This window comes from Orbicella faveolata, unplaced genomic scaffold, assembly GCF_042242905.1.
Source record: "Orbicella faveolata isolate gen_17 unplaced genomic scaffold, um_ofav_v1 contig_26, whole genome shotgun sequence".
Classification (NCBI taxonomy): Eukaryota; Metazoa; Cnidaria; class Anthozoa; order Scleractinia; family Merulinidae; genus Orbicella; species Orbicella faveolata.
This window is the reverse complement of record NW_028301554.1, coordinates 17,920,201-17,931,530: the sequence shown is the minus strand read 5'-3', so window position 1 is coordinate 17,931,530 and position 11,330 is coordinate 17,920,201. Positions and strand designations below refer to the sequence as shown.

The 11,330-nt window shown below is 35.9% G+C and overlaps 1 long non-coding RNA gene across 1 annotated transcript; it reads right to left on the bottom strand.

Annotated features, from left to right (window-relative positions):
* Nucleotides 1–573: 573 nt before the first annotated feature.
* On the bottom strand, nt 574–6,636 carry LOC110040012 (uncharacterized). Its single transcript, XR_002295607.2, has 3 exons — nt 6,135–6,636; nt 4,372–4,467; nt 574–3,975 (listed from the first exon to the last, which is right to left on the bottom strand). It is a non-coding gene; the product is annotated as an uncharacterized LOC110040012 (long non-coding RNA).
* Nucleotides 6,637–11,330: the final 4,694 nt, after the last annotated feature.

Sequence of the window (11,330 nt, the reverse complement as noted above, 5' to 3'; positions counted from 1 at the left end):
ATCTGATTACCGATAACGCTGTGATCATTTTTTATGAGGCTTGGCAAAAAGGTTTATTTATACGTACTATAATTATGTGAAAGCATCAAGATGCTGTTTGTAAATTAAAATAAAACAACAGGAAAACAAAAGAAAAAGCAATATAGCTAAAGTTAAAAATGCAGACTGCTGATCTTACATGTACTTTGTCTAATCTTAATATCAATATTGCCATTATCCAGGAATAATTGAATCAAAAATTGAGAAATTGAAATGAAATGAAAAATTAATGAGACTTCGAAAAAACAATAGCTAAATTCTAAAAAAAGATCCTAATTGACAAAAAATGGTTAATTCTTCAGTGACACTGCTGCTCAAACTTTTCTGCAATCAAGTAGTGTCATATTTTGTCGCTTTAGGCATATACATTTGCAAATTAATGAACATTTTGGCAAGTCTTGAAAGTAATCAGTTCAGTCAAAAAGGTAAATATGGTGGAGTGGACACGATAAGACTATCATCGCACCTAGCTAGTGGTTGCAAGTTTTGTTGCACTTGAAAATAAGTACTAATTTTTTGCTTGTATAATTTCAATTTGGGCTAATGAGCTTGCAGATCTACTTAGTATGAATACTGAGTAAATTAAACTAATGTAAACAAAGGAAGCAGTTATAATTACTGGTATAACTATAGTGTTAAAAACTAGGAAAAAGTGAAAACATTGCCATGACAAAGCTGCTAAATTTTGTGGTAGCCTCATAGTAAATAGATATGATTTTGTGTCCCTGAACATGGAATGCAAAATGGGAACTGTGCACCCAGGCCAAATTTTGGAGATGAAATAATTCTTATCCAAACTGATATAAATTGAAAATGAAAAATATTTGTCTGACTATCTTGAGATCATCTATTTATAATATTAAATGCTTCCCTTGTTTATGAATTAAACAGCCACCATCAAGTTGCCAGGCACTTAATTACAAAATAGAAAAAAAAAAAACATTTGAGAAAGGAAATTATTTTTGAATCACTGCCTGCTATTCAAAAGCAACGAGTCAACGGCTTATAAACTAAATACAAATTGTAACAAACCATATTAATAACAAACATTATTTTAAAATACATGAAAGCTACAGTAGGTAACAAGTTTGCATGGCAGCATGATGTTGATTGTTGTTAGAGTTCATTAGTTAAATATTGATTCTAATGAAATACACTACATGTACATGACAAGTAATTATTTAGCAAGTTTCCCTTGAGCATTGAAGAATTTGCTGACTAAATTCTGAGAGTTTTCCCAATCATTGATAGTAAACTCCATGGCAAAACCAGGATGGTGAAAAACTGGGTGTCCTGAACATGTGCTGACTGTGCTAAGGCCCTGTACTCTCAAAATTAGGTAAGAACGAAAACTTAGCATGTGCCTAAAAGATCAAAGTTGCTTACATGTAGCAGTTACCATTAACCTCGCTAATGCTGTTTGTTTTCAATACTTTGTTCAGTGCCATTAATGTGGAAATTTTGAAATTTGAGACATGCATTTTTCTTTAAGTGTAATTTTGTTCAATGCAAAACCTCAAAGGAAATGATTTAATTGTAAGTCATATGTGTTCTAGTGTTTTGTAAATACTACATGTATGAATTTTGGAATTGAAGAAATAAACTCTTGAAATTTAGTTGAACATTATCTGTTGTTGTTAATCTTTGTTTAATCCTTTAAACCCCAGAAATGATCAGCAACTAGCTTCTCCTCACAGACAGAACCAGACATAATGAGAACTGACCAAATGATCATGCATCACAAGAAAATTTGTCTTCACAATCAGTAATGATCAATCAGTAACTATTGGAAAGATGTGGAGTCTGACAAGATAAGAGAATTTCTATGCTGATATATATTATGGCTTTTAAATTGATATGCGTTATACTGGTTTGTTTCTTTATGATTAATTTTTGAAATTGTTTTGCAACTTTTGGTCAACTTTTCTAAACAATTTTAAAATTCACCTGAGACTGTAGGAGAAACTGTACCTCACACATCTAAGCAAAGGATGAAAAAAAGAAAAAAAATGCTCAAGGGAATCTTGTGCTTGAACTTTCAACCCGAACTCAAATGGAACAAACAACTGCAAGAGTAAAATTTACCGTTCAATGGATTCAAACTAGCCAAATGGAATGGGTTTCATGATTAACTGGTTTATTGATTGGAGTCAGAGATCTTTGCTGCAGCATGAAGTTCTCTCAATAATATGTGTCCAAAAATAAATAAAATTGGTCATGAAAGAGATGGTGGCTGGTCAATGTAATGTGGGTTATTGTCTGTCCTACGATGTATTCCCTCGGAATGCAGATTGCGATATTTGACTACTTCCTGCTAGCCCTCATTGCCGGATGAAGGCTATGTAGACCAGCAGTAAGAGTAAAAGCATTGCAATCTACATCCCAAGGGACCACATCATGAAACAAACAACATCTTGAATAATTTATTTCAAATCAATTTAATCTATAAAGCAACCTGGGGTGAAAACTACATACAGTAACAGAGATCTCTTCTTCCAATCAATGAACCAATTAATCCCATGCAGAGACAGCTAGGGTGGTTTTTTTTTTCAAAAAAGGCACTTGTTTGAACAATGGTGGCACACACATCTACATATAATAATAATAATATTATCTGACTCAATGCTAATCTTTGCATTGGTACGTGGCTTGTGCAGTTTCTGTAGTCTGTTATGTTTTGGTGATCATGGTTAAGTCAGAATCTTAGTCCGTAGTATTCTGGCAGTATTCTGCACTGAAGTGCTACAGTCAGGTGCAGATTTACACTGTAGGTTTGTTGAGATCATGATCAGTCAATATTCATGTGTAAGTAGTTGTCAGTGTCAGATGTTGCATGCATGTATATAGTCAGCTCAATCCATCTACATTGTAAAATGTTTGTCAAATTTGCGTTGGTTTTGTCTACAGCTAATTAAAAGTTTGTTGGTAAATGGTTTGTTGAGGTTGTGAATAGGTCATAATTCTTGTAGGGTGTAAAGTTGTCAGTGTCAGTTGCTGTGTAGTTTTAATCCATCTATTGTTAGACAGTCAAGTTTTTGCTGGTTCTGTTTTAGGTTAATTCAAAGTTTGTTGGTTGCTTTGTTGAGGTCATGAATATGTCATCTGTAATGCAGTTGATGGTTTGAGATCTCAGTTTCAATCCATCTATTAGAGTTATAGTCAGGTTTGTGTTGGTTCTGTTTGAAGTTTCAGTTTGTTGGTTTGTTTGTTAAAACTATAAATACATGTACAAGTTAACTGTACAGTTTAAGCAGTTTTCAGTGTCGGATGTTGTCTATAGTTTTAGTCCATAAATTATATTGTTAGGTCAAGTTTGTGTTGGTTTTGTTTGAAGTTATAGTTTGTTGTTTGGTTTGTTGAAGCCATGAATAAGTGATTTGTAAGGTCTTGTTGTCTGATGTTCTCATTTTAAATCCATCTATTGTTAGTCATGTTTGTGTTGCCAGTTCTGTTGGAAGTTGCTGAGTGAAAGAGGCAACAAGTTGTTGGTATCCGCTGAGAGTTGTGTGTTTCAGTAAGTTGTAGTGAAGTCAGCGTCAATCAGGTTGACTTACTCCAAACTAAAGCAAGGTGTTAGCCAAGAGTCTATTATGAAAATATAGTAGACGACTATCAAGCTAAAGAAATAATCAACTAATCTGAACGGGGGTTGTGGAACAACAGCTGGGTGAAAAACCTCCCTCTACGTCCACTTGCACTAGGAGGAAAACCCTGGGCCAGCTGTACCCCGCGTTCAAAGGCCTCCCAGGCTGGGCCAAATAGCGGCACAATTAAACACACAAACTACTAATAATAAACCATCTTGTTGTCTTGTCTTGGCAACCAATCCTTAAGCATACTCTTCAATTTGTGTCTCCAGGTGTGTTACCCATTAACTGCATTTTCTTGTCTCTCCAAGTCCATGCTGTCTTGTGATGATCACTGCTGTCTAGCATCCTATGACAAAACAAGCCAAATGATGAGTTATTGTGGGATCCAATCTAAAGGTTTGGACAACAGATATTTTTTACCAGTTTTTTTGGTTTTAACTCTCAGTTTGTTTAACAGTGACACTGGGATTACAAGTCATCATATAAAATATAAATTACTTTAATATTTAATTTCATTCACTAATTACATGTGTACTAGTTTAAATGACTGCCTTGGTCAGACTGATAACTTAGTTAAACACAACCACTTCCCATCCAGGTTTGTCCATAGTCTGTCCAAACTTGTCAGACTACTGTCCATCCATTGTTGACTATGTACAATGAAATGAGACATTCAGAAAAGATCCTTGATTACAACCTGACACACGATCCAAAGTAACTGTGTACATTTACATGTATTTACCTGATTGGTCAAGTTTGAATGTTTTGGGTTTGCCCACTATCCATCCAGGTTTGTCCACTGTCTTTCCAGGTATGCCTACTGTCCATCCATTGTTGACTATGAAATGACACATCGAGAAAAGATTCTTGATTATGACCTTGCACAGTGAAATTTTTTGATTACTTGATTTTGACATCTTTGTGACAACTTTTTCATAACATTTAATTGCTGTATTTTTAACCAGCCAATCAAAACATGGGAACTGTTGAGGACCAAGATGTTAAATTGTCAAATTGACCATTCACTCTTGTGGGAATTTCTCAAGCTGCAAACATCTGAAACCAGTGGGCAAGTTGTCGCAGTTTGATCGGCCTTTTGAAATGGAGGCCATCAGAAGTTGTCAAACAGATGTCAAAAACTAATAGGAAATTTTCCTAGGTGGCAATGGTAAGGCACTTACACTGTAGCACTGTAAAGTTCTGTGTACATAATTTATACAACTAACAGAATTTTAGAACAAGGCACTTTCCCAAAGGTGAACCTGAAGAACTCAAAGGTTTCTGTTTATTGACTTTTCAACAATCAGCACCAGATGTTACAAACTACTTTTAAGCCTGATTGATCATTCCAACTTCAAATGCAATCTCCACATTATAATTTTTTGTTACCTTTGCCAGTTTGTTTCTCTGCACAAAGAAGTCTGACTTGCTGCAGTATAAAATGGGGTAGGCAAGGAGGAATGCCTGATACATGTATAAGAACCCCTTTTTTTTCTGATTCTTCTGCCACTGCTGGTGGGTGCACAATTCTGATAGGCTGATACACACTGAGTATTTTTTTTCTGAACCCACGACCCAGTGTTTTAAAGATCTGACTTCAGAGTAGTTTTAACAGAGTAGTTTTAATTCAGTGAAGTCTTAATTATTGCCCCTGCTGGCAGGTGCAAAATTCTGATAGGCTGATACACACAGTGAATAGTGTGGTTTTTTTTTTTTCTGAACCGAAGACCCAGTGTTTTAAAGATCTAACTTCAGAGTAGTTTTAATTGTAATGAGTATTTTTTTAAATTAATCGTTAGTTGCATATTATCTCATCAAAAAATAGCCATGACGGCTTAAAACACAGACATATTAACAAGTGCTTTCAATTGAGAGATTTAAATCTTGCAAGCATACATACATACATAAGCTTTATTTAAGCTCGAATTTCAGAGTAGCTTGACAAGCTAATATTTCTGAGAACAAAATATTTGAAAACGAAAAATTAGATTAGAATTAGAATTAGATTTAGAATTAGATTTAAAGTAAGATTTAGGCTTTCCTATAGGAATTTACAATGCCAGTTTTTTCTTATTGAAGAACATACAGTATTGACAGTCACTGACAGTCTATAAAATCAAATTATATGGAATTTGGTAGACGTTAGGTGAAAAGCCTAGTTCTTATACATGTAGCAGGCATTCCCTACCCCTGTTCCTCCAATTTTTGCCTACCCTAACCTTTCCCTGTTTGCACCTGCAACACATCTCTCCCCTACTTCCACCTTTAATACCTCAATGGTCTTTTACTGAAAAGCTGACAAGTTGCATTATCCAAGCATTGTACAGTATTTACCTGGTCAGTCAATGTGACTGGATTTGCTTCTTCCAGTAGCAACTGTACGTCCATATTTAAATCACTCTCTGATACCCTGCCCTAATCACTTGTTTGAAACTTTGAGATTTGAACCCAAGACCCAGTGTTTTAAAGATCTGACATCAGATGAGATAATCCAGTAGTATTTACCTGGTTAGCCAAGGTGACAGATTTAGTTTCTTCCAGTTGCAACTGTTTTTTTTTTTTTTGGGTCTGTCTCTTCACCATTTAAGTCTTTAGCATCCACTTCCTGTCCACCTTCTTTCCTTATCTTCTTTTCCTAATGACTTATTAATCTACATCAATCCAGCTCTTTCTTGAGTGGCCTGCCAAAAGATAAAACAGAAAATTGTACATGTATACATTCAACATCTCAAGTCAACCAATTACCATTAAATATAGAACATCTCAACAATGATTCACAAACTAAACATTTTTCAGGCATCTCGTAATTTCAGACATCTCATAGTTTTGTGTTGAGCTTTCTTGTTCTGGCCCATTTACGAGACACCTCTTTAGGATCCAGGACTGATTTAACTGGGAGAGGTATAGCTGTTATTCTTTCTTATGTAACAGCATATAAATTATTGGCAGAATCTGAGCCTCTCAATAACCCCCACCCGTGCTTGAAAATTCAGATGAGATAATCAATTTCCTACATGTAGCATTTTCCAGTTTAGTATTTACCTGGTCAGCAGGCAAGGTGACTGATTTGGTTTCTTCCAGTTGGAACTGTTGCCATATACATGTACATCAGTCCCATGTCTTTCTTTTTTCACTCTAGATCTGTCTCTTCACCCCTTCAGTCTCAAATATCCTCCCTTCCTTCTTTCCTTGTCTTCTTTTCCTAATGACTTGTTCATCCACATTGATCCAGCCTTCCTCAAGTGGCTTGACAAAAAAAGAAAATTATACACAATACATTTTTTTTATCATCTGAAGTCAAGCAATCACTGTTAAAAATAGCACATCCCTCTCCTGTTCACCCATGACTTCACACCAAATGTTCCCCATAATTCACTACTAATTCACCACATTTTCTGTAGTCTACGCTCTGACGTACAAACAACAGACCATAATGATTCCATAAAATATCCAAACCTTCCCTGTGAAACCCTATACATTGTCTGTGATTCTCCTCAACCAAACAATAACATTTTTTTTTCGACACCAAATTATTACAGTAACTATATCTGTTGTCTCTAAGAGGCCATTAATACCCAGATAAATAAACATACAATCATGCAAATTAGGCAGAACCTGTAAATTCCATGTTGCATTAAAGAAAGGGAATTTTACAATGAAGGGTGTGACATTGAAGCCCAAAAAGCATTTGTTAGAGATAAGAAACCTTTACACATGTGTCATCTCTGGGCTAGAGTGGTGTATATTAAAAGGTGATCATGAAGTTTTATGTTTGTGCAAGTTTCTTCAATGTTCATAAATGAAGATTCACAAGATGATAACATAAAAAGGAAATATTATTGTAAACACTGGAAAGCTGTGTCTGAAGTCTCTTTTGTCAAATTACGAAACACTACCAGTTTTTTTTGTCCTTGTGGCCACATTTTTGTAATCTTCTTTGGTTCTCACCAACAAGCACTCTTACATTGTACTCAACTACCAAATTTAGTAAAATGCGATGTTTCAAATGAACTTGCCAGTTTTTTCAAAGAAATGTCAACCAGGGGAGGAGCATTTGCTTTCAATTGTGTCACATCATCAAAATGGTCCACTGTGTTTTCAACTTGGCAGCTGTGTTCAAGTACTTGTTAACTTTTTCACAATTTCAAGGTTTTAAATTCAAGTACGGTTAAACCTCCTCCTGTTCACCTTCTCAAGAATTTTATGACTTAATATCTTTTTTGTGTGTGCGTGTGTTCCCCTGAAACTTCAGAAATACACGTATGGGAGACTTTGTCAATTCGTAGACAGCCTAAAGCCTTTGCACACTAATGGCTCATAGTATAACATGACACTTCGGCCAATCAGATTGCAGCATATGCATAAGTGTACATCAAGTTGAATTCTAAGTACATAAAATAGAAAATAGAACAAAAAATCTCTTGGAATAATTCTCAGACCCAAAGATATACCAGTTGATGGAAATTATTTTCTGACCTCAAAGTATAGTATTATCAGTTTGAAATTCAAAGCAATCATTTTACTTCCCTGTCCCTTTTACAATTGCTACCTTTTTTTGCGACTACGTGCATCTCAGAACCTCATTTATTTTCCACAAAACTGTCTCAGAGTCTAAACCTTTTTTGCAAGGCTACGAGGTCTCAGAGTTCTGATTAGCTCATTGTCTTGGAGCCCTTGTGCGTAAAGGAAAATGCTATTCTGCCCATTCTCACAAAGTCTTGGATTAACCATTCACCACCCCTGGTAATTGTATCTTGTCGCACAAGTATTTTACAGGACGGACCAATCGTCATTCTTATCCAATAAAGTATGTTGCTAAAATTTGTTTCCTTGATTCGCAGTTCTAACTGATAGGGAAAGTCAGTAACCTTTAGTTAATTTCTCCATACAAAACCAGCTACCCACAAAATAACCCTTTTAATGTGGCACGATTGGATTTTTGAGTAACGACACCATTCAAGTTTGAGCGACTAGAGCAGCACCATTATCAATCCTACAGAAAATTGAATGTTACTGGCATGCAAGAGAAAGATGAAAGTTTCAAATTAGGTAAGTCTTATGAAGGTCTGTGTTACCATAGCAACAAAATGATGCCATATCCCATTTTACATAAAACCAAATAACTTGCCATCAGGGATAATTTTGGAAATATATTTTTCTTTTGTCTCAAATCACCATACCATTGTACATTTCTGTATATCAGGAATAAATAAAACGTGTGATTGCTTTTTGGCTATTTTCCGGAAGCATGCTAGAATATTCCAAGCCAACACTATAATAACAATAAAATATATGTCTCATTTATGTTTATGCTAAACATAAACAAGACATTCAGCATAGTGATTTTCCGTTTGCACTCAGCACTTACCCTCGGCATGGCTGCGTTAATGTGAAATGAGTGAAAGTGTGACATATATTTTATTGTTATTGTAATGCTAACTCAGCAAATTCTAGAATGCTTTTGGAAAATCGCCGGAAATCAGTCATGCGTTTATTAATTCATGATGAAGACAACAAGCAACATAAGTGAAAATCAGTGCAATATTTTCCTCAGTTGATGCTGAAAATTAGCAGCCTTAAAATGTTTCAATTAATTTGAAACTCTGGGATTACATTGAGTATGGATTAATCTCATTCAGGGATGAGTATAAAAAAAAATTCATCAACTTTTTTTTTAAATTCCCACCCAATTAAATAATTTTAGGGACAATTCTTGATAAAAAGCAAAATAACACCCCACACCAGATGATATTCAAGCCAGTGTTTCTGAAAGTCAAACAGAACGATTTCTCGGAGATTTTCACTCCAGGTAATTAGATGTTACAAGATTCATAAATTTAAGACCAGAATTACCATTTAGTCAAGTCTTTTCATTTTGCACAAAGGGATATGAGCACAGAACACAGAAAAAAAGTATTATTCAAAATAGCTCATGTTCATAGTGGATTTGAAATCCATAAAGGAATACAAGAGTTTCACAAAAGTTCAAAGCTACCACGTGCAAAATAAAAAAATATGCAAACTAGATGGAAATCCTCTGTGTCTTAAAAAACATCATTTTGGCACCTTTTATCTTTTTTGCAACTTCTAGCACCTTTAATATTGTCTGAGAGGATTCCTAAGAGGTTGGTATTTCGTTTTGTAAGCTTATAATCTCAAACAAAGGCCAGTCTCTCATACATTTTGCTCAAAACAACGGCGGGCACGTGCGAGATGTGCTAAGAATTTGAATTTTCCCGCTGTATAAATTATAAAAGCTCAACAAAATAAAATTAAACCAACTTCAGTGCTTACTTGGGCAATAGCAATGAAGAAACACCAGCAGAGAAACTAATTTTCGTAAAAAACAGCTTTTGGTTTTAAGCTTACCTTTACTAACAGTTAAATTGTGGAATAATTTGCCAAGCGGTTGTCAGTTATCAGCACAAAGGTGGTCTTCATTTCAGTGTTCTGTAGCCGTCACAGCCATTTTTCTTGCACCCAAATCCAGCCAACACGAGGAAAATATGCTTCAAAAGGAAACTGATACCATAGATGCCATACTAATCATGGTATTGGCACCAAAATAAGTTTATAATCCTATCAAAACTGCGAGATCCCGTCGCCATGTTTGGATTCTCTTTCGTTACCAGTGTCTTTCGTGTCTTCGCGTCACGGAAAACAAGTAACGTCACGAAAACTTTTCGCGGGAAAGACGGTTTCACGCGGGAACTTACGTGCGATCACGTTACCATCTCGCGTTACGTCGCGTGAATTTATTTCTCTTGTTTCTGTCTTTCCAGTTATAACTGTCATAAATGAATTTCTTCCCCTTTTGTTTCCAACGGTGGAGGCAGTGGGGTGGGAGAGGGGTACCCTGTCGAGCCAATTTCCCGATTATGATTCCGAGTATACAACGACCGTCATACATGTTAAAGGGTGTAGTTTCGGGTTGGCCTGTTTGAAATAGTTACAAATTATGCCCGTTTGGTGAGGGAGTGTCTAATCGGCGCGGGTCGCCGGTAAACAGCGCGGGTCACGGGTATACAGCGCGGGTTGCGGGTAAGCGGCGCGGGTGCAGGTAAGCGGCACGGGTCACGCAAAAAATAATCATAAGCAAAAAATCTGAACGTTTTGATTTAACAAATAAAGAAGCCTAAGCCGTGTATTACACTGTGATAAAACACGACGGGCATTTGAGAACACGAGGGAAATGTAGAGCCGCTAGAAAGTAAAACTCGCCTAAATGGCTCTAAACCGCCTCCAAGAACACAGACATCAAAATAACGCAATACAAACATAAGGTAAGCCACTTTTATTTAAGTTCTTTTCTACACGTAGCATTTAGAGCAATTTTCGAAGCATTCTCATACATAGTCGTATAAACGGCAAAAGCCTAATGTCACATATTAATCATATTCAAAGTCTGGGCCGCCTGTAGTAAACATCAAACAAAGAAGTAACAGCCATATTTAAACGTTAGAAGCTCGACTGAACCTCCAGGATTAAGCACGTGTACATTGGCTTCACGTCAAATATATCGTTATTTCGTCCAATAATCGTACCTGGCCGTGGAACATATCTGTAGTTTTGTACCAACATTATAACCTTATAGTTTTACAAGCTAAGGTTAGCAAGCAGTTCTCTTTCTCTCTTTTTGGTAGAAACGTGGAGAGAGCAAGAACCAACGAACATGTGATAGCGAATAACTGAACACGAGAT